Raw genomic sequence first — 26,902 nt, forward strand, 5'->3', positions numbered from 1 at the left:
TGAAGCTTCTATCTATGACCACCTCATTAAAAATTGTTTGTTAAAAAAAAACACAATGGACGGGATCTACTGGCCGCATTGCATCTGAAAGGCGACGCGGCCGGTCGATGCCGGGAGATCTCTTTTCTGGGATCTACCTGGCTTGCCACACCTCGCGGGATCTAATGCGATCTCGCAAGGTGTCGCGATCTTTCGCTAATCTGCATATATGCGCTCCCCTGATCTATCTGAGGTGTTGGGATCTAACCCCTTTGCCTCAGAGACCTGGGTGAGCACTGTTCAGTGCTGGTCCCTACAAATGGCGACCAGGCAGAATGGCATGTGCGGGGGTGCCCCAGGGGATCGAAGGCCCCCAGGTGCTTGGCTTCTGGGCCGGGTGGCATCCTGCCACTGCTGGTGCCATGTGGGAACCTTGGCACTGCCAACCTGGCCCCACTGCCAAGGTGGCAGGCTGGCATTTTTCCCATGGTGGGGATTGGGCATGGAGAGGTGTCCTTCCTGCACGTGTCCCCAAGGACCCCTATATAGATGAGTTGGGGCTTGTGGGTGGGGGTGGGGAGGGAGGGGGGCTGTTTGGGGATCACATTGGGATGTTGAGTGGGGCTGGGGAACGGAGCTCCTCACTGCAGGAGACGGGACTAAGTGTGGCCTCGGAGGGGCATTCCCTGCTGAGGCCCTGAATTCAAACAGAGTCCCGCTAGATAGCGTGTTGAGTCTTGGCGCTGTGAGTGCCAGGAAACATCCGGCTTAATGCACTTGTCAAGGAACTCTGTACCAATTTGGTTTGATCGCGCCGAACCGTATTGAAATTCATACAGTACAACGTTAGCTGACAGAATGACATCTCAGAAACATAGGGCCAAGAGTCGGCCATTCGGCCCATCAAGCCTGCTCCACCACTGAATACGATCATGGCTGATCATGCACTGTTGGAGGTGCTGTCTTTCAGATGGGATGTTAAACTAAAGCCCCGTTTGCTCCAGATGCATGTGAAAGACCCCAGGACACTATTCCCAGGAAGAGCTGGTGTCTTGGCCAATATTCATCCCTCAATCAACCTCACCAAAGCAGATTATCTGGGGCATTATCACATTGCTGTTTGTACAATCTTGCTGTGCACATATTGGCCATTGAGTTTCCTACGTTGCAACAGTGAGCACGCTTCAATGGCTGTAAAGTATGTTGGAACAACTGGTGGTTGTGAAAGGCACTATATAAATGCAATTATTTGTGTTCTAGTCCGAGTACACCATGTCTACATACAGTGGGACATGCACATACCCACAGCCTATACACATAGGTATCCTGCAAAAAGCCAAGGGCAAGTCCTTCAGCTTAAATTGCACAGCACCTGATGGCAGTTTGGGCCTTGTGGTGTCAATTCCTTTTCCTCCATTTGTCACAACGTGACTCCATTGCACAATCCCTATCCAAATATTTACTTTTACAACTCCTGCAGTTACTTTCTTTTCAACACATCCAAGAAGAGAATAAATGGTGTATTTTGGAAAGAACCCTCAAAGCAAAGAGCACGGTGCAACTTAGCAACATGGCGAATCAGAGTTCAGACGAAGTTCACAAATTGCCCTTGCAGTGGACTAGTTGGCTATTGAAGTACTCTGTGTAGCGCTAGTTGGGGAGATAGGTTTCTATTACCCGAGATGTTCATGTTTGTATGCACAGGCTTATACGCTGTACCCTCATTGCCTCTCGAGTGCAATCCCCCTGAATTACTTTCCAGCCCCCAGCCGACAATGGAGTCTTCTTATTTTACCTGAAATTGAGAGAGAGAGAAAATGTTCAAACAATTTGACTTATGTGCAGCTCGCTACAGTGCTTCATGTCCAAACAGGGAGAGTTGCGACTCCCAAGGTTACCGGCAGTGTCTAGGGAACAATGGGGCCCACTGTCTCAAGCTGACAATCTAGGGCAGTGGGGCGTAGTGCTATGTAACAGCCATTGGCAAGACAGGTATGAGTGAACTGTACCTTTTCCCTCAGGCTGGCATCCATGCACTCCGCCTGACCTCCAGCTGCACTCATTCCAAATGCCGATCAGAGGGAGCTGATGATGCCTTTGAGGGGTGTGGGGGGCTACTGCCTCTGCCCCCAAAGAGCAGAACAAAAACAGTTGTTAAACATTAATAAGCGCAACTCTTAAAAAACAGATAAGCCTTGGAGTTCAGGGAATACAGGGCTCTGAAACGTTGGTGCGTCCTCTGACACTCTCTCCTCATTGTAACACAAAGCTTGTATATTCTTCCGCACGGCCTTGCCTATCATGGATGCCAATTGCGTTCCGAAGTTGGAATCGCAAAGCGTGTACCGTTTAGTGTGGAAAATTCAAGCGGTGCCAGATTGTTTTGAAGACTATATTGAACATTATTGAAAAGATATCGCTGAAGATTTTCCCTCTCGTGCTCACCAGACCACAAGAATGCCAAATTTCAAACGACCACAACAATTTATACTGCACGAGACAAGGGTGCTGATTGGTTGGCAAGTCGACCTACAGGGGAGACTATAGTTTCCTGTTGCTTTCTCCATGGCAACGCCTCGGCCAATCAGAGTCGACTTGACAACCAACTCCTTTTCCCCTGTAGTATAAATTGTTGTGCTAATTTGAAATTTGGCATTCTTGTGTTTGTTCTGATGCGTGTAGAATGAAAAGATTTGACAACCTGTCTCTTTTTAGCAGCATTCTAGTTCTGCACTCCCAGCGAGTGTTAATATATAAATGGTTAGTTTTATGCGATGAAGTGTAATTTTATTCGGTTTGCGTGGGGTTTATTTCTGTGGAGGTAACCCCGGGGAATCGGGCCGGGATTCAATGGGTGGTACCTCGCCTCTGAGCCAGAAGGCTGTTGGTTCAAGCCCTACTCCAGGACTTGAGTGCAAAGTCCTCATCTCACACTCGAGTGTTGCACTTTCGGAGGTGCCGCCTTTTGGATGAGACATTGAGCCAAGGCTCATACTGCTCTCCCTGGTGGATGTATAAAGGCACCATTCTGCCCGTTGAGTCTGTGCTAACTCTCTACATAACAATCCAACACCCTTTCCCCGGAGCCCCTCATACCTTTTCTCTTCAGCCACTCCAGTTCCCTTTCTAGAGCGACGATTGAGTCACAGAATGCATACAGAGCAGGAGGCCATTCGGCCCATCGAGTCTGCATTGGCCCTCTGAAAGAGCACCCTACCGAGGCCCACCTAGCCTTTGGACACTAAGGGGCAATTTAGCACGGCCAAGCCACCTAACCTGCACATCTTTGGACTGTGGGAGGAAACCGGAGCACCCGGAGGAAACCCACGTAGACACAGGGAGAACGTGCAAACTCCACACAGTCACCCAAGATCGGAATCGAATCGCTACATGTTCTTCCCACTCAAATGAATCACTTCAGCATGTGTGGGCAGCATGGTAGCACAGTGGTTAGCACAGTTGCTTCACAGCTCCAGGGTCCCAGGTTCGATTCCCGGCTTGGGTCATTGTCTGCACGTTCTCCCCGTGTGTGCGTGGGTTTCCTCCGGGTGCTCCGGTTTCCTCCCACAGTCCAAAGATGGGTTGGTTAGGTGGATTGGCCATGATAAAATTGCCCTTCGTGTCAAAAAAAAAGATTAGATGGGGTTATGGGGATAGTGTGATGTGGACTTTAATGGGGAGCTCTTTCCAAGAGCCGGTGCAGTCTCGATGGTCCGAATGGCCTCCTTCTGCACTGTAGATTCAATTAATTAAATTTAATTTGACTACCCACTCCACCAGTCGTGTCCTTTTGTGGTCTATCTCTATTCTGGGAACCCCACCACCTGGAGGTTCCCCTCCAAGTCACTCCCCACCCTGACTTGGAAATATATCGGCCGTTCCTTTACTGTCGCTGGGTCAAAATCCTGGAACTCCCTTCCTAACAGCACAGTGGGTGTACCTACACCTCAGGGACTGCGTTGGTTTAAGAAGGCAGCTCACCACCACCTTCTGAAGGGCAGCTAGGAATGGGCAACAAGTGTTGGTCTAGCCACCGATGCCCACATCTTGTAAATGGATTTTAAATCTATTCCTGCCATAGCTCATAATGCCCCCAATTCTTATATGGTGGCAAATTGTGCCCTTTACGCCCAAGACTATTGGAACTCATGTATATCAGGATAGGTATTGATCCTCGTACTGATTCCTGGGGAACTCCACTGCGTACCTTTCCCCAGTCTGATAAAGAAACATTTACCTCAACTCTGTTTCCTGTCAGCCATCCTTGCCACCATCATCCCCTTTAGCTAATGAGCTTCAACTTTGCTGGCAAGGCCATTAGGTGGCATGTACGCCACGTCAACCTCATTACTCTCATTGGCATGTTTCTGTTTGTTGGAGCTTAATGTGTGCAAAATGGCTCCCGTAATTCCCACATAACAAACGTGGCTCCACTTCAAAGCTATTTAATTGGCCGTAAAGCGCTTTGGGGTGGCGCCTTGTGGTCGTGAAAGGCACTATATCAATGCAAGTCTCTCCACATCAATAACTAACATGGCATTGATGGGACAATGTTGGAAAGTTCGCAAAGTAATAATTGCAAGCAGATCTAGTGTTGATGAGCAGTTTAATACAAAATCAATTCTGTTTTGGATTTGCCGTAATCTATCTTTAAATCTCACATTGCCAATCTCAATTTTCTATACCGCCTCAGCCATGCTTAATTCTTTTAAAATAAAAGCTGCTCTCACCTTCTCTCGCTTACAGCAGTGTTACTAGGTAACCTAACAACCCAGGCCACAATCCAAATAACATCTTGTTTAAGGGCCAATCTCAGAGGTGTCATAACACCATGCAGCATGGAATGCTGGGATTCAGCTGTCACAATGAACTTTCATTATGGCTTTTGCAATTTGCCCACAGGGTGAGGGAGACATTGATTGGAAGCAAAAGTTTTATTAATTGGTGCCATTTTAATTGGGCTCTACCTCCACTTGCTGTGTGGAGGCTCAGAATACCCCGTTGCCTAGCAACATTCCCGTTTCACCTTTCGCTGGAAAGCAAGGAAAAGGCAAGGGAGCAATCCCATGGGGAAGTCCAAAACAAGGAGGTATCAACTTAAAATTACCTGGGGCGGCACGTGACACTGTGGTTAGCACTGCTGCCTCACGGTGCTGAGGTTCCAGGTTCGATCCCGGCTCTGGGTCACTGTCCGTGTGGAGTTTGCACATTCTCCCCGTGTTTGCGTTGGTTTCACCCCCACAACCCAAAGATGTACAGGGTAGGTGGATTGGCCACGCTAAATTGCCCCTTAATTGGAAAAAAAACAACAAAAAAACCTAAAATTTCCCATTCAGGGGCAATGCCAAGTAGTATTTTGGACAAAGAATCGTGGAAATCTGGAACTTTCTCCCTTATAAAGCTGGCGCCCACAGGGGGAGGACAATTGAAAACATGAGATTAAGCGATTTTTGTGAGGCAAGAACATTAAGAGATATAGAAACAAGATGGAGTTCTGCACATCAACCATGAGCAAACTGAATGACAGGCTCGAGGGGCTGAATGGCCTCCTCCAACGTTTGGACGATTCCCAGCTCGGGTTCCACACAGCCAGGCAGACAGTGAAAGGTGTCGACTGTGTGGTGAACGTATTGCATTAACCATTCACCATGTATTACACTGTATCACGCTGTTGCCCATGAGGGCTCCACCTATGGACCATTGTAAGATATTACCTGGAATGTATCATGTTGGTGCCTTTGTGGGCTCCGCCCCTGGCTCCACCCCTTGAGGGGAGATATAAAGAGCAGCTGCCCTGTAGGCGGCTCTCATTAGCAGAGCAGTCGCAGGCAGGCACTGTTCTAGTTTATTAAAGCCACAGTTTACATCTACTCTCTGTTTCGCGTGAATTGATGGTCGCATCAATTTAAACGACTACAACACCACAATGGAATCGGCCCTCAAACCTGACCGACTGGAACTCGACCCACAAGCTGCGGAGGCCAAAAGGATTTTTTCGCACTGGCTCCGCTGTTTCGAGGCCTACCTCACCGCCTCCTCCTCGCCTTCCGTCTCCAACGATCAGAAGCTGAGCCTCCTCCACGCCCGGGTGAGCCATCGAATCTCTGTACAACTCGAGGAAGCCTCCACTTATGTAGACGCCCTCGCGATGCTGAAGCGCATCTTCGTAAGGCCCGTGAACAAGGTGTATGCGTGGCACCTCCTCAATACTTACCGCCAACGCCCCGGGGAATCGCTGGAAGAGTACCTACACGACCTCAAAGTCCTCGCGCGAAGTTGCAACTACCAGGCCATTACGGCCACTCAACATATGGACCTCGCCGTCCGGGACATCTACGTGGCTGGAGTCAGGTCCAACTACGTGAGTGAGCGCCTGCTCGAGAAAGATGCCCTAGACCTGGAAGACACGTTAAAGCTAGACTCCTCCCTAGAAATAGCGTTCCAAAGCCTCAACGCGTTCCCATCTGATCACGCGACCCCCTCGTAGACCCCCAACCAGAGAGTACCCCAGACCTGTACCGCACGGCTGCCCGCCCAACACGGGGGGCTACCCTGCTATTTCTGCGGCCAGCATCAGCACCCCAGGCAGCGCTGCCCGGCCCGGAATGCGAATTGCAGCAACTGCGGTAAAAAGGGACATTTCGCTAAAGTTTGCCTGGCCAGGTTCAAATCCTCAAAATCGCAGGCCTGACTCTCAGACTCACAGGCCTGCAGCAATATGGCTGCGTGCCTGCTGCACACCCCCCCCCCCCCCCCCCCCCCCCCCCCCCCCCCCCCCGGCCCCCCGGACGTGTCATCGGCCTCGTGTTGTCCGTGGGGCCAGCCATCTTCAAGCCCACACAACATGTGCGACTCACGGGGGCCGCCATCTTGGCCATCATCGCCCACGCGGCCCGCCACGTGCGACTCATGGGGGCCGCCATCTTGGATGCCATCTGCCTCGCCGCCCAACACGTGCGACAGACGGGGGCCACTGCTCGCTCCCAATCTTCCCTGCACATCAAACCATCTCCCTCGCTTCTGGGTCGCACTCGGTGCAGATCCGGGGGTGCACTACCGCAACACTTGCAATACAGGGCACTGAGTACGCCGATTTTAAATTATATGTACTCCCCAACCTCTGCGCTCCTCTCCTGTTGGGACTGGACTTCCAGTGCAACCTCAGGAACCTAACTCTGAAGTTCGATGGGCCCCTACCCCCACTCACCGTATGTAGCCTCGCAACCCTGAAGGTCGACCCCCCCGCTCTTCACAAATCTCACCGCTGACTGTAAGCCAGTCGCCACCAGAAGCAGGCGGTACAGCATACAGGACAGGACTTTCATCCAGTCCGACGTCCAGCGACTCTTGCGGGAGGGAGTCACCGAGGCCAGCAATAGCCCCTGGAGAGCTCAGGTGGTGGTCGTCAGGACCAGGGAAAAGACCCGGATGGTGGTAGACTACAGCCAGACTATAAACTGGTACACACAACTCGATGCGAATCCCCTTCCCCGGATCGCAGACATGGTGAACCAGATCGCGCACTACCGGGTATTCTCCACGGTGGATCTGAAGTCTGCATACCACCAGCTCCCAATCCGCCCGGAGGACCGCCACTACACGGCCTTTGAGGCAGACGGCCACCCCTTCCACTTCCTCCGGGTCCCCTTCGGCGTCACAAACGGGGTTTCGGTGTTCCAAAGAACGATGGACCGAATGGTGGACCAGTACGGGCTGCGGGCCACATTTCCGTACTTGGATAACGTCACCATCTGCGGCCACGACCAGCAGGACCACGACGCCAACCTCCAGAGATTTCTCCAAACCACCCAAGCCCTCAACCTCACTTATAACAAGAAGAAATGCATTTTACGCACAACCAGACTAGCCATCCACGGCTACGTCGTGGAAAACGGTGTTCTAGGACCCGACCCCGACCGTATGCGCCCCCCTCCTGCAGCTCCCCCTTCCCAACTGCCCCAAGGCCCTGAAAAGGTGCCTCGGGTTCTTTTCCCATTACGCCCAGTGGGTCCCCAACTATGCGGACAAAGCCCGCCCACTAATCAAGGCCACCATCTTCCCTCTGGCCGCCGAGGCCCGCCAGGCCTTCAGCTGCATCAAGGCAGATATTGCCAAGGCCATGATGCGCGCGGTGGTCGAGTCTGTCCCCTTCCAGGTGGAGAGCAACATGTCAGAGGTCGCTCTCGCCGCTACCCTCAATCAGGCGGGCAGGCCAGTAGCATTTTTTTCATGTCCCCTCAACGCCTCCGAAATTCGACACTCCTCGGTCGAAAAAGAAGCTCAAGCCATCGTGGAAGCTGTGCGGCACTGGAGGCACTACCTCGCTGGTAGGAGCTTTACCCTCGTCACCGACCAACGATCGGTAGGCTTCATGTTTGATAATACGCAGCGGGGCAAGATCAAGAATGATAAGATCTTGAGGTGGAGGATCGAACTCTCCACCTATAATTATGATATAGTATATCGTCCTGAGAAGCTAACGAGCCCCCAGATGCCCTGTCCCGCGGCACGTGCGCCAGCACGCAATACGACCGACTCTGGGCTATCCACGATGACCTCTGCCACCCGGGGGTCATCATTAGCTGCAAGCATGCAAAAAGGTGGAGAGGTTTCCTTGAGGTCTCTTTTTCGCTCTTAGAACATAGAACATAGAACATAGAACAGTACAGCACAGAACAGGCCCTTCGGCCCTCAATGTTGTGCCGAGCCATGATCACCCTACTCAAACCCACATATCCACCCTATACCCGTAACCCAACAATCCCCCCCTTAACCTTACATTTATTAGGACACTACGGGCAATTTAGCATGGCCAATCCACCTAACCCGCACATCTTTGGACTGTGGGAGGAAACCGGAGCACCCGGAGGAAACCCACGCACACAGGGGGAGGACGTGCAGACTCCACACAGACAGTGACCCAGCCGGGAATCGAACCTGGGACCCTGGAGCTGTGAAGCATTTATGCTAACCACCATGCTACCCTGCTGCCTCTTGCTGTATATCGGACAGTCTTTTGGCATGCCAAAGCTCAATTTGGAACTTCCCCAAGTGCTCTTTATTGGTCAGTGAGTGACGGAAAGCCCCACAGATTCGCCAAAGAATTGTAATGACCTTGATCGCCAACCTCCTGCTCTGTACTGTGTTATTCACAAGGCTTCACATCTGTGCAAAGCAGGCCACTGCCAAGAAAGGAAAGCCTTTGCGATCTTCCGCAAGATTTATTTACCCCCAAAATAACTGAAAAGAAATCCCAAAAATAATACGTGCCCATAAATGGGATAAGAAAACTTGTCTTTCCAGAACTTAAGTTGCTTTGAAGTAACCAAGAAGTAAAAGAAACCTATTGTTTTAACATTTTTCTTCGAGCGGGGCAAGGGACAGTTTTCTGGTTTTTCATTTCCGGGAATTTTATTCCAGAGCTTTCCATGAATCTTGAGGACAACAATTTTGGAAAGTGTTCAAAGCTATTCTTGGCAGAGTATCATCACTGGCCATCGCAATGGTTTCCACCTCGTTTGATGCTTGTTGGGATTATCCAGCCTTCTGTTAAATTGTTCGGCTTGATGCACTCTTTCGACGATTTGTTACAAAAGAAACATATTTTGATGGTTCAGTGAACACATATTGCAGTTCCTGGCTTTTAAAAAAAATTTTGAGTACCCATTTTTTCCAATTAAGGGACAATTTAGCGTAGCCAATCAACCTATCCGGCACATCTTTGGGTTGTGGGGGCGAAACCCACGCAGACACGGGGAGAATGTGCAAACTCCACACGGACAGTGACCCAGAGCCGGGATCGAACCTGGGTCCTCGGCGCTGTGAGGCAGCAGGGCTAACCCACTGCGCCACCGTGCTGCCCTATTCCTGGCTCAGTTAAAGGGCTGGAAATATCGGGTGGAGTTTTCCCTTCCGGGTCAAAGTTCTGGCCGCCATATTTAAAAAGGTGCCTGGATACCAACTGGCCCACGATTGAAGTTAGAAGATTCACCTCATGGAAGCAATGTTCCCACCCCTGTGCCCACCATACAATCCACCATGGGGGGGGGGGGGGGGGGGGGGAGACAGTGCAACCAGTCTTTAAATTACATGAATTTATAGCTCTCAGGAACCATTCAGCCCATCAAGTCTTTGATGTTGGCCAGCTGTTCCATTGAGGCTATCTAATCTTGTTCTCAAATTAGTATCTAATTTTTTTATATTGTGAAATTATCCTTGCTTCAGTGGCCTATTTTAGTATTCCTCTATGACGCAAGGCTTTCCAAACATATCTCTGTGTCCTCCTTGCTGCTAAGTTGCTTACTGTTGGAAATTAATTTTTCATCCTCGAAGCTTTCCATATTTTTGAAAACCTTTGGACATTTCATCCTCCAACACGTCGCAACGAGGCCCAAAATGTTAAGCCTGCCTTTGAATCGGTAGTCCGATTGTCCCTGGTGACATTCTAATGCTGTAGATTTATCGAAGCAAGGGCAACTCACTGATGCCAATGCTCCCAGTTGTGGTGTAGGTGGTATGGGGCAGTGATGGAGCTTCAACACCACAGGGTTGATTCATTTAGCCAACTTCCCTTTTTTTAAAAACTTGGCTCCCTGCTGAGAGCGGGGGTGGTACGTTCACCCTCCTGTTTGACAGCGAGAACGCAGGGAGAGCAATCTATTACTTTCGAAAGCCTATCTCCCCGAGTCCCAAGGTGAAAAGCCCGGGGTAGCAGCTTAATCTCACAGTTTGAGCATTGTGCGATCCTGCCCAATGGTGAGCAAGAGGTGATGTGTCTCTCATCCAAGGGGTTCTGACACCATAACTTTCCATGCAATGTCTGACTGTCAGGGTCTGTGCTTAACCTTTTGGCTTTGAGTTCTGCCACTAACTTGATACTCATCGGGCCCTTCAAAGAAATGAATCTGCACGAGAGTTCACCGCTATTGAGGTAAATCTGCTTCACACTGTTGGCTGGGGAAAAACTTCTTCTAATCTCTAATCTTGCTGAGGCCTGTCCAGGTTGCATCTATGTCCTCCAGTTCTATGATCTAAATTTTAAGTTAAATAGCTGGCTTTCATCTATGTCATATCTAGATGTTGTCACCTCTCAATCCATCAACAGTGAAAACAAACTCGGTGCTCAGAATCCTTTCAACGACAGGCATGTCTTTCAATCTGTGAAATGCTCTCTATTCTCTCAGGTCCGTCTTTCCCCTGAGGTCCTGTTTCTGGCCTGTCAATAAAGGTGTGAGGCTAACTGTTTCTTGCATTAATACAAAGACGTTTAATCTTACAATGGGATAGGTGGTGGTGTCGTGGTATTATCACTGGGCTAATCATCCACAGGCCCAGGCTAGTGGGGACACGGGTTCAAATCCCATCCCGTGGAATTTAAAGTCAATTAATAAATCTGGAATTTAAAAACTAGTCTAAAGGTGACCATTGTTAATTGACGTAAATCTTCACTAATGTCCTTTAGGGAAGGCAATCTGCCATCCTTACCTGGGCTGGCCTACATGTGACTCCAGACCCACAGCAATGTGGTGGATTCTGAATGTCCTCGGAAATGGCAGCATGCCCACTCAGTTATATCAGGCCACTAGGAACGCAAAAAGGGAATGAAATCGGGTGAATCACCTGGCAACGACAAACCCAGCCCTGTTCACCCTAAAGTCCTCCCAAAGTTGGGAGAGCTGTCGTACGGACAATTCAAGCAATCGCCTGACATATTCGTACTTCCAAAATCATCCCGTACAGACAATGACTACAATACTCCGGTCGTCGGGATTAACTTTTCCCGTTGGCAGCGCACCCCTTCCCGCGAGTTTCCCGGCGGCTTCAATGGGAATTCCAATTGACAAGTGGTGGCCCTAGAGATCCCGCCGCCAGCGGGATAGGCCGGGACCAGTTTCCCAGTCACTAGTAATCCAGAGACCAGGCAGAATACTCTGGAGACACGGAAGGGAAATTGTGACACAGGACAGGCTGAAAATGGCCAAGAAGGATTGTGGGTAAATCACCCTCAGTAGCTACAAAGAAGCAGCGACTTCCGATTGGACGAGAATTGCTGGCACGGCACCTGTGACGGAGGAGGATGTAGAAGCTGGGTCAGTGGGGAAGGTGGGAATAGGGCCTCAGCATCAGGAATGAGGTGGCGAACGATGGGAAAGTCAGGCTTGGGAACCAGAGCAGAGCCGATACACAAGTGCGGTAAAAGTTCATGGAGAGAGGAGCGCAGTGGAAGAACTGAACTGAATTGCAGAACATTCAATGAAAGACTAAAAACGCAGCTCACTGAGAGCAAATGGGAGGAAAATACAAAATGTTTTAAAAGCTACTTTAAGATAACCACTGTGCTAACGTACCGCCCGATCATATCCGAATTTACATTGAAACTTTCTTTATAGTGGCACCTACCTAGTGTCACTAGTGATTCAGAAGCCCAGGCTAATGTTCTGGGGACACGGGTTCAAATCCCCCCCATGGCAGCTGGTGGAATTAAATTCAATTAATAAAATCTGGAATTGAAAGTGAATCTCAGTAAGGACAGCACGGTGGCGCAGTGGTTAGCACTGCTGCCTCGCGGCACCAAGGAGGCAGGTTTGATCTCGCCCCAGGTCACACTCCGTGTGGAATTTGCACATTCTCCCCGTGTTTGCGTGGGTCTCACCCCCACAACCCAAAGATGTGCAGGGCAGGTGGATTGGCCACACTAAATTGCCCCTTAATTGGAAAATAGATTTGAGTACTCTAAATTTAAAAAAAAGAAAGTGTATCTCAATAATTGCGGCCATGACAACTATCATCGATTGTCATAAAAACCCATCTGGTTCACTAGGGAAGGCAATCTGCCATCCTTATCCGGTCTGGCCTACATGTGACTCCAGACCCACAGCAATGTGGCTGATTCCTAACTGCCTCTCTCTGAAATGACCGCTCAGTTCAAGGGCAATTGCGACACTGTAGCACAGTGGTTAGCACTGTTGCTTCACAGCTCCAGGGTCCCGGGTTCGATTCCCGGCTTGGGTCACTGTCTGTGTGGAGTCTGCTCGGTCTCCCCGTGTCTGTGTGGGTTTCCTCCGGGTGCTCTGGTTTCCTCCCACAAGTCCCAAAAGACAATTGGGCGAGATTCTCCGCAAATGCGGAGAATCGTAAAGGCTGCCGTGGGACAGGCCGTGACCCACGGCAGCCTTCATGCCCATTTCCGGGGCCGATTCTCCCCCCCCGGGCGGGGCTAGGAGCGGGGCCCCGTGCGTCACGGCGGCGCGGCCTTGACGACGGTCGTCAAGGCCGTATGCCAAGCGTCACGCCGGCTGACGCGGCCGGTGATGTCAGCCGCGCATGCGTAGGTGGGTTGGCGTCTTTTCCCTCAGCCGCCCCGCAAGACGTGGCAGCTTGATCTTGCCGGGCGGCGGAGGGGAAAGAGTGCGTCCGTTTTGGACGCAGGCCCAACGATCGGTGGGCACCGATCGCGGGCCTGTCCCCTCCGGAGCACAGTTGCGGTGCTCCCGACCCAATCGGGCCCCTGGATGCCCCAAATGGGCATCCGGCGCCCGTTTCACGAATGCAGCGACCAGGTGTGGTTGCTGCCGTGTTCAAACGGGCGTGAAGGCCCAGCCGCTCGGTCCATCGGCCTCGGAGAATCGCCGCTCGCCGTAAAAAACGGCGAGCGGCGATTCGTGGCGTGGGGCGGGCATTGGGGGGGGGGGGAGAATAGCGGGAGGGCGTGAAAAATGTCGGGAGGCCCTCCCGCTATTCTCTCACCTGGCATGGGGGGCGGAGAATCGTGCCCTTGCTGTTAGGTGAATTGGACATTCTGAATTCTCCCTCTGTGACCCGAACAGGCGCCGGAATGTGGTAACTAGGGGCTTTTCACAGTAACTTCATTGCAGAGTAAGCCGACTTATGACAATGAAGATTATTATTATTATAATTCGGGATGAGCAACAAATGGCCACCACACCCACATCCCATAAAAGAATAAAGGGAAGTGTAGCAATACTGCGGCTCAGAAACTCACTATAATAACTGAATTAAAACTATGGAATATGAGCTGGTCACCTGAACTGACAGTGGTCGCCATACAACAATTGTATTCAGCTTGTAGTCATGTTCCACATTTTGCAAATCATTTATTAACTTACAGGAGAAAATATTCAAACATAAGCAGGAGCTGGAAATCTCCCAAAGGGACGTTAGTGTTACATTTTTATTGGCAACAGAAGTCACTTCCTCTAATTACGAGAACAGAAACACACAGCAGACCAGGAAGTATTGGTGGAGAGAGAGAGAGAGAGAGAGAGAGACGGACAGAGCCCATGACCCTCATCAGAACAGAGGCAGCACCTACATTATTTTGTTTTTATTTCTGCTGACATCTGGGCCGGGATTCTCCCCTACCCGGCGGGGCGGGGGGTCCCGGCGTGTCGGAGTGGTGTGAACCACTCCGGCGTTGGGCCTCCCCAAAGGTGCGGAATTCTCCGCTCCTTTAGGGGCCAAGCCCTAACATTGAGGGGCTAGGCCCGCGCCGGAGTGGTTGGTGCCCCGCCGCCGGCAGGAACGGCCTTTGGCGCCACGCTTGCCGGGGCCGAAGGGACTTGGCCGGCCGGTGGAAGTCCGCACATGCGCTGGAGCGCAGCGGCTGCTGATGTCATCCCCGCGCATGCACAGGGGAGGGGGTCACTTCCGCCTCCGCCATGGTGAAGACTATGGCGAAGGCGGAAGGAAGAGAGTGCCCCCACGGCACAGGCCCAGCCGCCGATTGGTGGGCTCCGATCGCGGGCCAGGCCACCGTGGGGGTACCCCCCGGGACCAGATCGCCCCACGCCCCCCCCAGGATCCTGGAGCCCGCCCGCGCTACCTGCTCCCGCCGGTAAGGTAGGTGATTTGATCCACGCCGGCGGGAGAGGCATGACAGCAGCGGGACTTCGGCCCATTGCGGGCCGGAGAATTGCCGGGGGGGCCGCCGTCCGGCGCGATGCCCGCCCCTGCCGAATCTCTGGTGCCAGAGACTTTGGGACACGGCGGGGGCGGGATTGACTGAGAATCCCGCCCCATGTCTTTTTTTAAAGTTCAACTGGGGATTAGGAGCCCTGCTGTTGTCTTGAGCTATGAATTTCTATTTGTGCAGGATTTTAAACTCCTGAACAATGTGATAACACCAGCTGTCTCTGTGTGCAGCTCTAGAATTCTATCTTCTCCTCACCTTTAAGAATCTCCTTGAAACCTACTTCTTTGACATAGCTTTCACTCCCTTGTTTCCCAGCACTGTCATTCTATGTAAAAGCCTGGCAAATTAGGATAAGATGGACGGCATCTTCTGGTAGGTGTCGGAACCCTGGCGTAGGGACCATACGTGGATCCTGACAGCAAGAATGTCCAGTTGGCCCTCTTGCCTGCGCAATCTCCCCTAAGGCAGCCGATTAACAAGCTGCATCTCGGAGCAGTGCCCAATTCGGGATGTGCAGGCAGGAGGATCAATCGAGGCACTGGAGGGTGTAGGTGGTTGGCAGCCCCGGTGGGAGAGCTGGGCATTGCCAACTTAAAGGTGGAAGACAGCCAAGGGCACTTTAAGCTACAAAGTTCAAAGTAAGTGTGGCCATAGCTACCCAACCAACATTGTGGAGGGGAGAGGGAGGCTTAAAGTTATCATCTCCATTGGAAAATGGCCAATAATTCGGCCCTCAAGTGGTATAATTGGTTGCCGATTTTGTTGGGGAATGCTGTCAACTTTCTTCCCCGCCGGAAGGATTATGGCTAGTCGGCGGAGGAGGGGGGCAGGTAGCCCCCTGATCCGGCTGATAACCTGGAATGTGAGGGGACTGAATGGGCCGGTCAAACGGGCCCGGGTGTTTGCGCACCTGAAGGGGCTGAAGGCGGACGTGGCCATGCTCCAGGAGACGCACCTGAAGGTGGCGGACCAGGTTAGATTGAGGAAGGGATGGGTGGGCCAAGTGTTTCATTCGGGGCTGGATGCGTAAGTGGGTAATGGACGGGGAGGGGGCAGCATGGAAGAGAATGGAGATGGCGTCCTGTGTGGGCACGAGCCTGGAAGCGCTGGTAACGGCGCCGCTGCCGCTCCCTCCAACGAGGTATACCACGAGCCCGGTGGTGGCGGCTACCCTCAAAATTTGGGGGCAATGGAGACGGCACAGGGGGGAGGTGGGGGTCTCGATGGGGTCCCCGATATGGGGGAATCACTAGTTTGTTCCAGGGAGCATCGATGGCGGGTTTCTGGGCTGGCACAGGGTAGGTATTAGGAGGTTGAGGGACCTGTTTGTGTATGGGAGGTTTGCGAGCCTGGGTGAGCTGGAAGGGAAGTTCGGGCTCTCCCCGGGGAACATGTTTAGGTACATGCAGGTTAGGGCGTTTGCCAGGCGGCAGGTGGCGGGGTTCCCTCTGTTGCCCCCGCGTGGGGTCCAGGTCAGGGGGTGTGGGTTGGAGAGGGGAGGTTTTTGGACATGTACCAAGTGATGCAGGAGGTAGACGAGGCCTCGGTGGAGGAGCTGAAGGGTAAATGGGAAGAGGAACTGGGTGAGGAGATTGAGGAGGGGACGTGGACGGATGCTCTGGAAAGAGTGAATTCCTCCTCTTCTTGTGCGAGGCTTAGCCTCATACAGTTTAAGGTGCTACATAGGGCTCATATGACCAGGATGAGGATGAGCCGGTTCTTTGGGAGCGAAGACAGGTGTATTAGGTGCTCGGGGAGCCCAGCGAACCACACCCATATGTTCTGGGCATGCCCAGCGCTGGGGGAATTTTGGAAGGGGGTAGCAAGCACGGTGTCGAGGGTGGTAGGATCCAGGGCCAACCCAGGCTGGGGACTCGCAATATTTGGGGTTGCAGTGGAGCCGGGAGTGCAGGAGGCGAAAGAGGCCGGTCTCCTGGCCTTTGCGTCCCTAGTAGCCCGGCGGAGGATCTTGCTCCAATGGAAGGATGAGAGGCCCCCAAGCGTGGAGGCCTGGATCAGTGATATGGCGGGGTTCATTAAATTGGAGAAGGTGAAATTTGCCCTGAGGGAATCAGTACAGGGGTTTTTCAGTAGGTGGCCGCCTTTCCTAGATTTCCTGGCAGAACGGTAGGGAAAAAGGCCATCGGCAGCAGCAGCAACCCGGGGGGGGCCCAATCTTCACACACCCCAACTATACAACAACAATCGACCAATCGAGAAAGTCGACCAACGGCTGCCACCTCCGGGTGAACCCAACCGTTGACCCTCCATAGGCGAACTTTATCTTCTCGAGACTGAGAAACCCAGCCATGTCACTAACCCAGGTCTCTACACTCAGGGGCTTCGAGTCCCTCCACATTAATAAGATCCGTCTCCGGGCTACCAGGGAGGCAAAGGCCAAGACGTCGGCCTCGTTCGCCCCTGAACTCCCGGCTGTTCCGACACTCCAAAGCTCATCACCTCTGGACTCGGCACCACCCGTGTTTTTAGCACCGTGGACTTTGCCTTAGCGAAACCCTGCCAAAACCCGCTAAGCTTCGGGCATGCCCAAAACATGTGGACATGATTTGCTGGGCTTCCCGCGCACCTCACACACCTATCCTCTACCCCGAAGAACTTGCTCATCCTAGCCACTGTCATGTGTGCCTGGTGGACTGTCCATATAGGTGTTGACCTGTATGTGCAGGATGCACATTTTAGTTAGTCTCAAACTTTGCTGAAGAATGTGTGTATGTTGTTTTTAATCATTTACGGGATGTGGGCATCACTGGTGGGTCAGTATTTATTGCCCATCCTTAATTGCCCCTTGAGAAGGTGTGTCGTTTTCTTGAATCACAGCAATCCCTGTGTAGATACACCCACAGTGCTGTTCGGGAGGTAGTTCCAGGATTTTGACCCAGCGACAGTGAAGGAACTGCCGATATATTTCCCAGTCAGGAAGGTGTGTGGCTTGAAAAGGAAATTGCAGGTTGTGGTGTTCCTAGGTATCTGCTCCCCTTGTCCTTCTAGAGGTATAGGTAGTGAGTATGAAAAGCGCTGTTGAAGGAGCCTTGATGTTATCTTGTAAACGGTACACACAGCTACTACTATGTGTCGATGATGGAGGCAGTGAATGTGGATGGGGTGCCAATCAAGCGGGGCTGCTTTGTCCTGGATGGTGTTGAGCTTCTTGAGTGTTGTTGGAGCTGCGCTCATCCAGGCAAGTGGAGAGTCTCCCATCACACTCCTGACTTGTGCCTTGTAGATGGTGGACAGGCTTTGGGGGGTCAGGAGGTGAGTTACTCGCCACAGAATTCCCATCCTCTGTCCTGCTCTAGTAGTCACAGTATTTATATGGCTGGGTCCAGTTTAGTTTCTGATCAATGGTAACCCCCAGGATGGTGATAGCGGGGGATTCAGCGATGGTAATGCCATTGAATGTCATGGGGCGGTGGTTAAATTCTCTCTTGTTGAAGATGGTCATTGCCTGGTACTTATGTGGCACAAATGTAATTTGCTACTTGTCAACCCAAGCCTGGATATTGTCCAGGTCTTGCTGCATTTGGACATGGACTGTTTCAGTATCTGAGGAGTCACAAATGGTGCTGAACATTGTGTAATCATCAGTGAACATCCGCACTTCTGACCTTATGATGGAGGGAAGGTGATTAACGAAACAGCTGAAGATGGTTGGGCCTAGGACACTACCCTGAGGAACTGCAGTGATGTCCTGGGACTGAAATGATTGACCTCCAACCACCACTTCCTTTGTGCCGGGTATGACTCCAACTAGCGGAGAGATTTCCCCCTGATTCCCATTGACCCCAGTTTAGCTCGGGCTCCTTGATGCCATACCCAGTCAAACGCTGCCTTGATGTCAAGGACAGTTACTCTCACCTCACCTCTGGCATTCAACTCTTTTGTCCATGTTTGAACCAAGGCTGTAATGAGGTCAGGAGCTGAGTGACCCTGGGAGGAACCCAAACTGAGTGTCCGTGAGCAGGTTATTGCTGAGTAAGTGCCGCTTGATAGAACTGTTGATGTCTCCTCGCATCACTTTGTTGATGATGAAGAGTAGACTGATAGGGCGGTAATTGGCTGGGTTGGATTTGTCCTGTATTTTGTGTACAGGACACACCTGGGCAATTTTCCACATTGCCGGGTAGATGCCAGTGTTGTAGCTGCACTGGAACAGCTTGGCTAGGGGTGCGGCAAGTTCTGCAGCACAACTGCCAGGGCCCAGGGCTTTTTGCAGCATCCAGTGCCTTCAGCCATTTCTTGATATCATGTGGAATGAATTGAATTGGCTCAGGATTGGTATCAGGAAGAGGTCAAGATGGACCATCCACACTGCAGTTCTGGCTGAAGATTGTTACGAATGCCTCAGCCTTGTCTTTTGCACATATGTGCTGGGCTCCTCCGTCATTGAGGATGGGGATATTTATCTCCAGTGAGTTGCTTAATTGTCTGCAGAGCATAGATCTGATCCGTTGACTGTGGGACTGCTGAGTTCTGTCTATTGCTTGCTGCTCACGCTGTTGGACACACTCTGAAGAGGCGCTGGAATGTGGCGACTAGGGGCTTTTCACAGTAACTTCATTTGAAGCCTACTTCTGACAATAAGTGATTTTCATTTCATTTTTTCACAAGTGATCCTGAGTTGTAGTTTGGCAGGTTGACACCTCATTTAAGGTAGGCCCCGTGCAATGACACATTCAAAGGTGAAACAATTTTGGTTTATGAGGCTCAATATTGTTACTTTGACCATATCACCTGCTTATAAATTCTTCTTTATACTAATGTTATTAATTAATTTGTTAATTTTGTCTACTAAACCAGCATTAAGAGGGTTAATTGTGAGCTCTAAATCTCAGACTGTCATTGTGTTCTCTCTCACTTTGTTTACAACTGATCCTGTTTGCCACACTCGAGTTTCCACCTCCTCTTTACTTCAATGTAATTTGATTGAAGTTGGTGTACCTTGCGATCTTACCTGTACAATTTACATCTGGAAACATCTGGTGGAGTTCTGTGGATGCTACACACTGTGCAGAATACAAAAATTCTCTGCAGTCCCTCTCAGCATCAGCAATTTGGGGGGCAATTTAACTTTCTCCAGACTGGTGTGGAGAGGGCTAAAATCCCGTTAAAATGGTGGTGCGTGGCTTACTGTCCTGGTTGCACCTCTGTTGCAACTGCCGCCATTTTGAAAGTGGCCTACTGCTGGGTTCAGACAATAGGCCTGATTTAATATACAAATTGAAGCTCTATGACTTCGATAGGACCCCGAGTGCCATTTTAGGAGAGAACTAATCGGTTTGTGTATTGTGCACTCTTCGATCAAAGGATGTGAAGAGGTCCAGTAAAAGTAGATTTGAAATTATTTTAATAGACCTAAGAGCTGATGTTGGCCACTTGCCGCTTCAAGCCTGCTCCGCCATTCGATCTTGGCTGATCTATTGTGCTCCACCTTCCTGCACTCTCCCCATATCCCTTCATTCTCCTTAGAACCCTAAAGTTGATCAATTTTCCTCTCAACAATCCACAACTCTCTGGGGTAGCGAATTCCAAAGCCTCATAACCCTTCGAGTGAAGAGATTTCTCCTCATCTCAATCCAAAATTATCTTGAGACTGTGCTCCTGTGTTCTCGATCGGTGCTTTTCAAACCTTTTTTCAGGCAACTCACTTTAACCAAATGGCTCACACACGCGACCCAATCATTTGCTGGTTGTTCACCGGAGGTCCTGGCATTAACACTTCTCTGCCTTGCTGTGGACTAGGCGGAGCAGTTAAAGTTCTCTGGCAGATTCAGATGTTAGATCCTGGCCAGTAGATTTAACAGCCATTGGTGTCTCTGATCCTCTCTTTCGAATGACAAAACGATCCATGGGTTACATGAAGCTTGTGTAGCATAAGAAGAGTGTGAATCAACTTACCAGAAAGCGAAAGAAAATTGGCGCCAAAGTTCATTTCCAGGGCATGCTGAGCTGTTTATTACCTCATGTGGTCATACTGTGTACTGCAAAGAGAACATAGAATCATTTAATCCCTACAGTGCAGAATGAGGCCATTTAGCCCACCGAGTCTGTCCGAAAGAGCACTCTACCTAGGCCCACTCCCCTGGCCTAGTCCCAAAACCCTGTAACCTGCACATCTTTGGACACTAAGGGGCAATTTAACATCGCCAATCCACCTCACCTGCATATCTTTGGACTGTGGGTGGAAACCAGAGCACCCGGAGGAAACCCACGCAGACATGAGAGGTCGTGCAAACTCCACACAGTCACCCAAGGTCAGAATTGAACAGAGGTCCCTGGCGCTGTGAGGCAGCAGTGCTAACCACTGTGCCACCCTGCTGCCCTACGTACATGTGTTTAATCTACCTGGAGAAAAATGATCAGTGTCTTTGCAAAATCAATTTTGGGAACCCATTTTGAACGTCCCGAGACCTACCCAAGGGTCGCGACCCCCACTTTGAAAACAACTGAAATAGATTGCCCGACCAGGGGAAGCAACCTCACGAAATCAACCCTGTGAAGTCCCTGAAGAGTTTTATCTGTTTGAATTAGATCACCTCTCGTCGTTCGAAACCCTTGGGAGTAGAGGCCTAGTCTTCTGAATCTCTCCTCACAGGACTCCCTGCATCCCAAGAAGCAGTCTAGTGAACTCTTAGCATGTCCTTGCTTTGGTAAGGAAACCAAATTGTACATAGTGTGATATCAGTAAGGCCTTGTATCATTGCAGTCATTTTGGTTTAACACTTTTACATCAATCTGGCCTCTGCTTAATAAAATGCTTGGTACCCATTGTTGGAAGTCGTGGCTGGCACAGAAATAGTTGTGGCTAGAATTTCAATGCTTGGGTTAGCACTGCCGCCTCATGGCGCTGAGGACCCGGGTTTGATCCTGGCCCCAGGTCACTGTCCGTGTGGAGTTTGCACATTCTCCCCGTGTCTGCGTGGGTTTCACTCCCACAACCCAAAGATGTGCAGGGTAGGTGGATTGGCCACGCTAAAGTGTCCCTTAATCGGGAAAAAAATTTGGTCCTCTAAATTTATCTTTTAAAAAGAATTACAATGCTTGCACCCACAAATCTGATCTGAATTGTCCCTTGCTGTGGTGGCGTTGGAGGTGGGGGAGGAGTGGGTTGGGGGGGGCGGGGGGATGAGGTATAAACTGAGCAGTTTCCCACAAAGGTTAGAAATCGCAATTTATTGGTCATTAAAACAACAGCTGGTATTAAAACAATATCACCAATCTGTCAGTGACAACAGGGTGGTGGGTACATGGAAAGTGAAAATGGATGTGTGGCATTGCCTGTGAATGGTCCTAAGATCACCCTGGAGGCCGATGACATTTATAAAGTACTTTGAACTTCCAATTAATAGTTGAAAGAAAGACAAATCCTTGACCTTCTCAAGAGCAACTAGGGATTGGCAGTATATGTTGGCCAAATCAGCAACGCCCACATTCACTAAATGAATGAAAAAAAGTAAATGGATAATTTGCAGCACCAGAGACTACAACCCGATACCAACAACACCTTTCTGGGACTTTGGAGACTCAGGATCTATTCATGGTAAACTCAGAGACTACTGCCATTGTCTCCAAGCATAAATACTTTGCACTTTCTTCTCAGCAAACCTAAGCTCTCCTTTGATCTCCAGCAACAGTGACTGTACTTCATTGGTTATAAAGGGCTTTGGGACATCTTGGTTGTGAAAGAAATGCAAGCTTTTTTTCAGGGATTTTCACATGGGTGAGTGATTTGACGTGCTGGCAAGAAACCGGTGGTGACACCTTTTTCCTTACTGTGGTCTCTCCGCCTGGGTTAACTTTCCACACCAAGCATTGGCCAAATTGCCATGGCAACAGTGTGTAAATCAAATCCATAAACTCACTTCTTCTAATAGTCTGGATTTTTAAGATGGTTGTAAAATAACACTGTATCACTGTCTACTTTTAGATAATCTGGAGATCCTAACAAAATATTCAACGCCAAACAGGGGAAACGAACAATAGTGTGATGCTGGCGAGATCAGTTGAGGAATTCAAAAAGGTATTGGTCTGTTATTTGACAAACGTCTTCTCCCCCCACCCATCCACCATATAAACTCTCCTACCTAAAATCACACCCACTCCCTTCAGATTCTAATCTCATTTGGTCTGTATATCCTCAATGTCTCAATTACAAAAAGGCCATCTTTGATAGCTCACATCCCCTTCACCACTTCCATCCCCACTTTCTTCTGTATCCCGTAAGTGACTTCTCATTGCTGCCAACGGCCTGGTCTTTTGACCTTCCGTTTTTCACAACACTTCTTCCGTTGTTGATCTGCTCAATGAACCCGGCGTCCATTATTGACATCCTTGGGTACAACCTTTAGTGTCTCCCTCATGCTCCCTCTGAGCTCATTGTGTCGACAAAAGCCATTCACTGCCTGCCCTCCTCCCCAGCCCCACCCTTAGAAAATGGCCGCCTCGACTGCGTTGTCCTTACAAACTCCCATCTCCAATCTCACTTTCTGATCCAAAGGCCTTGAAGGTGGATGTTATCGGCAGGATTCTCCGTCCCGCCGCACCCCAACGGGTTCTCCCAATTGTGGGCAGCCCCACGACGTCGGGAAATCCGTAGAACAAAAGGGATTTATCAACAAATCATGTGGAGCAGCTGCATGTTTGCAGCTAATTCTAAAATACTTAGGAGCCCTCCTCCCCTGAGGGTGATTCCATAGACCGAATCCTGATTGGTCATCCAGGCCAGGTGACCCTTAAAGGAACAATCCCCACAGCTGCCCATCCTGATTGTGAGGAGGCACCCCACGCTAGCCACCCCGACCCCCCCCCCCCCCCCCCCCCCCCCCGCCAGCTGTTCTTGTTGTTTACTTCAAACTAATGTAATGCAGAGTGCCAAACAGTAGACCAATATGCACCCCAGCCAGCAGGAAGATAAATGCAGTGGAAGGGAATGATCTTGGAAAGGATGCGGTGGAGTGGCGATGGAGTCCCAGAGTGACAGAAGCCCAGATTAATTTTGTGTTCATCTTGGGTGATGCATACTTGATGTTTACTTGGAACCATAGAATCCCTACAGTGCAGAAGGAGGCCATTCGGACCATCGAGTCTGTACTGACCCTCTGAAACAGCACCCTACCTAGGCCCGCTCTACCGCCCTATCCCCGGAACCCCACCTAACCTGCACATCTTGGGACACGAAGGGGCAACTTATCATGGCCAATCCACCTAACCTGCACATCTTTGGACTGTGGGAGGAAACCGGAGCACCCGGAGGAAACCCACGCAGACACAGGAAGAACGTGCAGACTCCACACAGACTGACCACCCAAGGCCGGAATTGAACCCGCGTCCCTGGCGCCGTGAGGCGGCAGTGCTAACCACTGTGCTGTCCATTAATAGAAACAATGTGCAGGGGAATGGCACAAAATCAAGATGCTTGTTTGGAGGGCAGAGCCAGACACGATAGCCTGAATGGCCTCCTTCTGTACCGTAACAATTCTGCAAGCAAGATCATGAAAAATGTTATAAAAATGCAATATTTTTCATTACGAAAAAAAACGAGAGCAAATCCCAATTAAATAAAAAGCAGGGGGAAAAAAATCCTTTGTTGTTGCAGGTAGCAGAAATGGAAGAATTGTTACAGGTTGGGACTATCATAGAACATAGAACAGTACAGCACAGAACAGGCCCTTCGGCCCTCAATGTTGTGCCGAGCCATGATCACCCTACTCAAACCCACGTATCCACCCTATACCCGTAACCCAACAACCCCCCCCCCCCCTTAACCTTACTTTATTAGGACACTACGGGCAATTTATCATGGCCAATCCACCTAACCCGCACATCTTTGGACTGTGGGAGGAAACCGGAGCACCCGGAGGAAACCCACGCACACAGGGGGAGGACGTGCAGACTCCACACAGACAGTGACGCAGCCGGGAATCGAACCTGGGACCCTGGAGCTGTGAAGCATTTATGCTAACCACCATGCTACCCTGCTGCCCCTATCGTCCTGCTGTGGGATTGCTGACAGTGAGGGGATGGCAGCATCGAGGGAATGTTACCGCACTAATGGAAACGCAGCTAGTGGAATTAAATAAATAAATCTGACATTAAAAACCAGACTCAGGAATGATGACCAGAAACTGTTGGATTGTTGTAAAAACCCATCTGGTTCACTATTCAAAGAATCATAGAATTTAAAGTACAGAAGGAGGCAATTCGGCCCATTGAGTCTACACCTGCCCCTGAAAGACCACCCTGCCTTTTGTTTTATAAATTTAGAGTATCCAATCATTTTTTTCCAATTAAGGGGCAATTTAGCGTGGCCAATCCACCTATCCTGCACATCTTTGGGTTGTGGGAGGAAACCGGAGCATCCGGAGGAAACCAACACAGACACGGGGAGAACGTGCAGACTCCGCAGAGACAGTGGCCCAAGCCGGGAATCGAACCTGGGACCTGGGCACTGTGAAGCAACAGTGCTAACCACTGTGCTACCGTGACGCCCACAAAACACCTGCCCTCTCTGAGGAACTAATGTTTCTTTAGGGAAGGAAATCTGCCATCCTTATCTGGTCTGGCCTATGTATGACTCCAGGCCCCTTCTCATCACCCTCTGAAATGGTCTAACAAGCCACTCAGTTACACCTTAAACCAGGGGTTTACAAACTCAGGGTCACGGGCAGGTTTTGGGAAGGTCGTGGCACGATCGCCTTTTAAAAATGCCAGACGTTGGCGAATTTTTGAGATTGCTGGCCATCCCGCGCATGTGTGCCGGATCAAGCAGTGCGCATGCCCGGAGCCCAGCGGGGTGGACCGCCTCCTTCTGACATCAGCACGCTGTCCGGAGCCAGCAAACGACGGAGTCATCCCAGCGGAAGTGGCAGCAGAGAGCTGGTCACATGCCCCATACGCTGACACCACGTGTTCTGGGCGCGAGAGAGATTCCTCCATTTTGTAGCTGCTGGAGCGGCGGCAGACAGCAGGTCACATGCCCCATATGCTGACACCACGTGTTCTGGGCACGCGAGAGAGATTCCTCCATTTTGTAGCTGCTGGAGCGGCAGACAGCAGGTCACATGCCCCATACGCTGACACCACGTGTTCTGGGCACGCGAGAGAGATTCCTCCATTTTGTAGCTGCCAGCAGTGCTGGTGTGAGCTCCTCTGGGTGAACAACCCATGGAGAAGATGCTGAAAACAGGAACAAAGCAGCATAAAGATGATTATGTGAGGTGTGGGTTATTAATTGTGCCAATGCAAATCAGGATTCAAAGTTCATGTGTGATATATTCAGGGAAGTACTGGCAAGTGAAAGATTAAAACCCTCAAATCTTCAAAGACATTCATGGCGAGTTCGAGGACAAACCTCTTGATTTTCTTTCAATGGATACAGTGAGAACTTAAATCGTCAGCTGAAGCCCTTAGCAGAAATATAATTGAATAACAAAGCAAGTGAGATCATGAGAACCAAGCAGGCTCACCTGCCATATTAAAGGTAAGTGAAAATGGCGGGTCGCGAAGGTCGGCTGGCGTGGATCGCAAAGGTTGGCTGGCGTGGGTCGCAAAGGTCGGCTGGCGTGGGTCGCAAAGGTCGGCTGGCGTGAGTCACAAAGGTCGGCTGGCGTGGGTCACAAAGGTCGGCTGGCGTGGGTCACAAAGGTCGGCTGGCGTGGGTCGCAAAGGTCGGCTGGCGTGGGTCACGAAGGTCGGCTGGAGTGGGTCACGAAGATCGGTCAATGTGGGTCGCGAAGGATGGCCGGTTGGCAAAAATGGGTCCTGGGCAAAAAGGTTTGAAAAGTACCACCTTAAACAAAAACAACTGCTGAAAAGTCAATAAGCAATGGAACTGGATGGAAACCTGTCTTCGGCCTAGGCACTCGAACCGACAATGATGTGCTATTCCCTAATGACCCTGCAAAGTCTCACTAACATCTGGGGGCTGTGGCAGAATTGAGAGAGCTGTTCCACAGACTAGTCCAGCAACAGCCT

General features: G+C 50.7%; 1 long non-coding RNA gene across 1 annotated transcript; it reads right to left on the reverse strand.

The window, feature by feature from the left end:
- LOC119958170 lies at positions 1 to 26,447 on the reverse strand. The gene is made up of 3 exons (XR_005458971.1): positions 26,395 to 26,447; positions 20,828 to 20,910; positions 1 to 1,774 (listed from the first exon to the last, which is right to left on the reverse strand). It is a non-coding gene; the product is annotated as an uncharacterized LOC119958170 (long non-coding RNA).
- Positions 26,448 to 26,902: the final 455 nt, after the last annotated feature.

Source organism: Scyliorhinus canicula, chromosome 28, assembly GCF_902713615.1.
Source record: "Scyliorhinus canicula chromosome 28, sScyCan1.1, whole genome shotgun sequence".
Taxonomy (NCBI): Eukaryota; Metazoa; Chordata; class Chondrichthyes; order Carcharhiniformes; family Scyliorhinidae; genus Scyliorhinus; species Scyliorhinus canicula.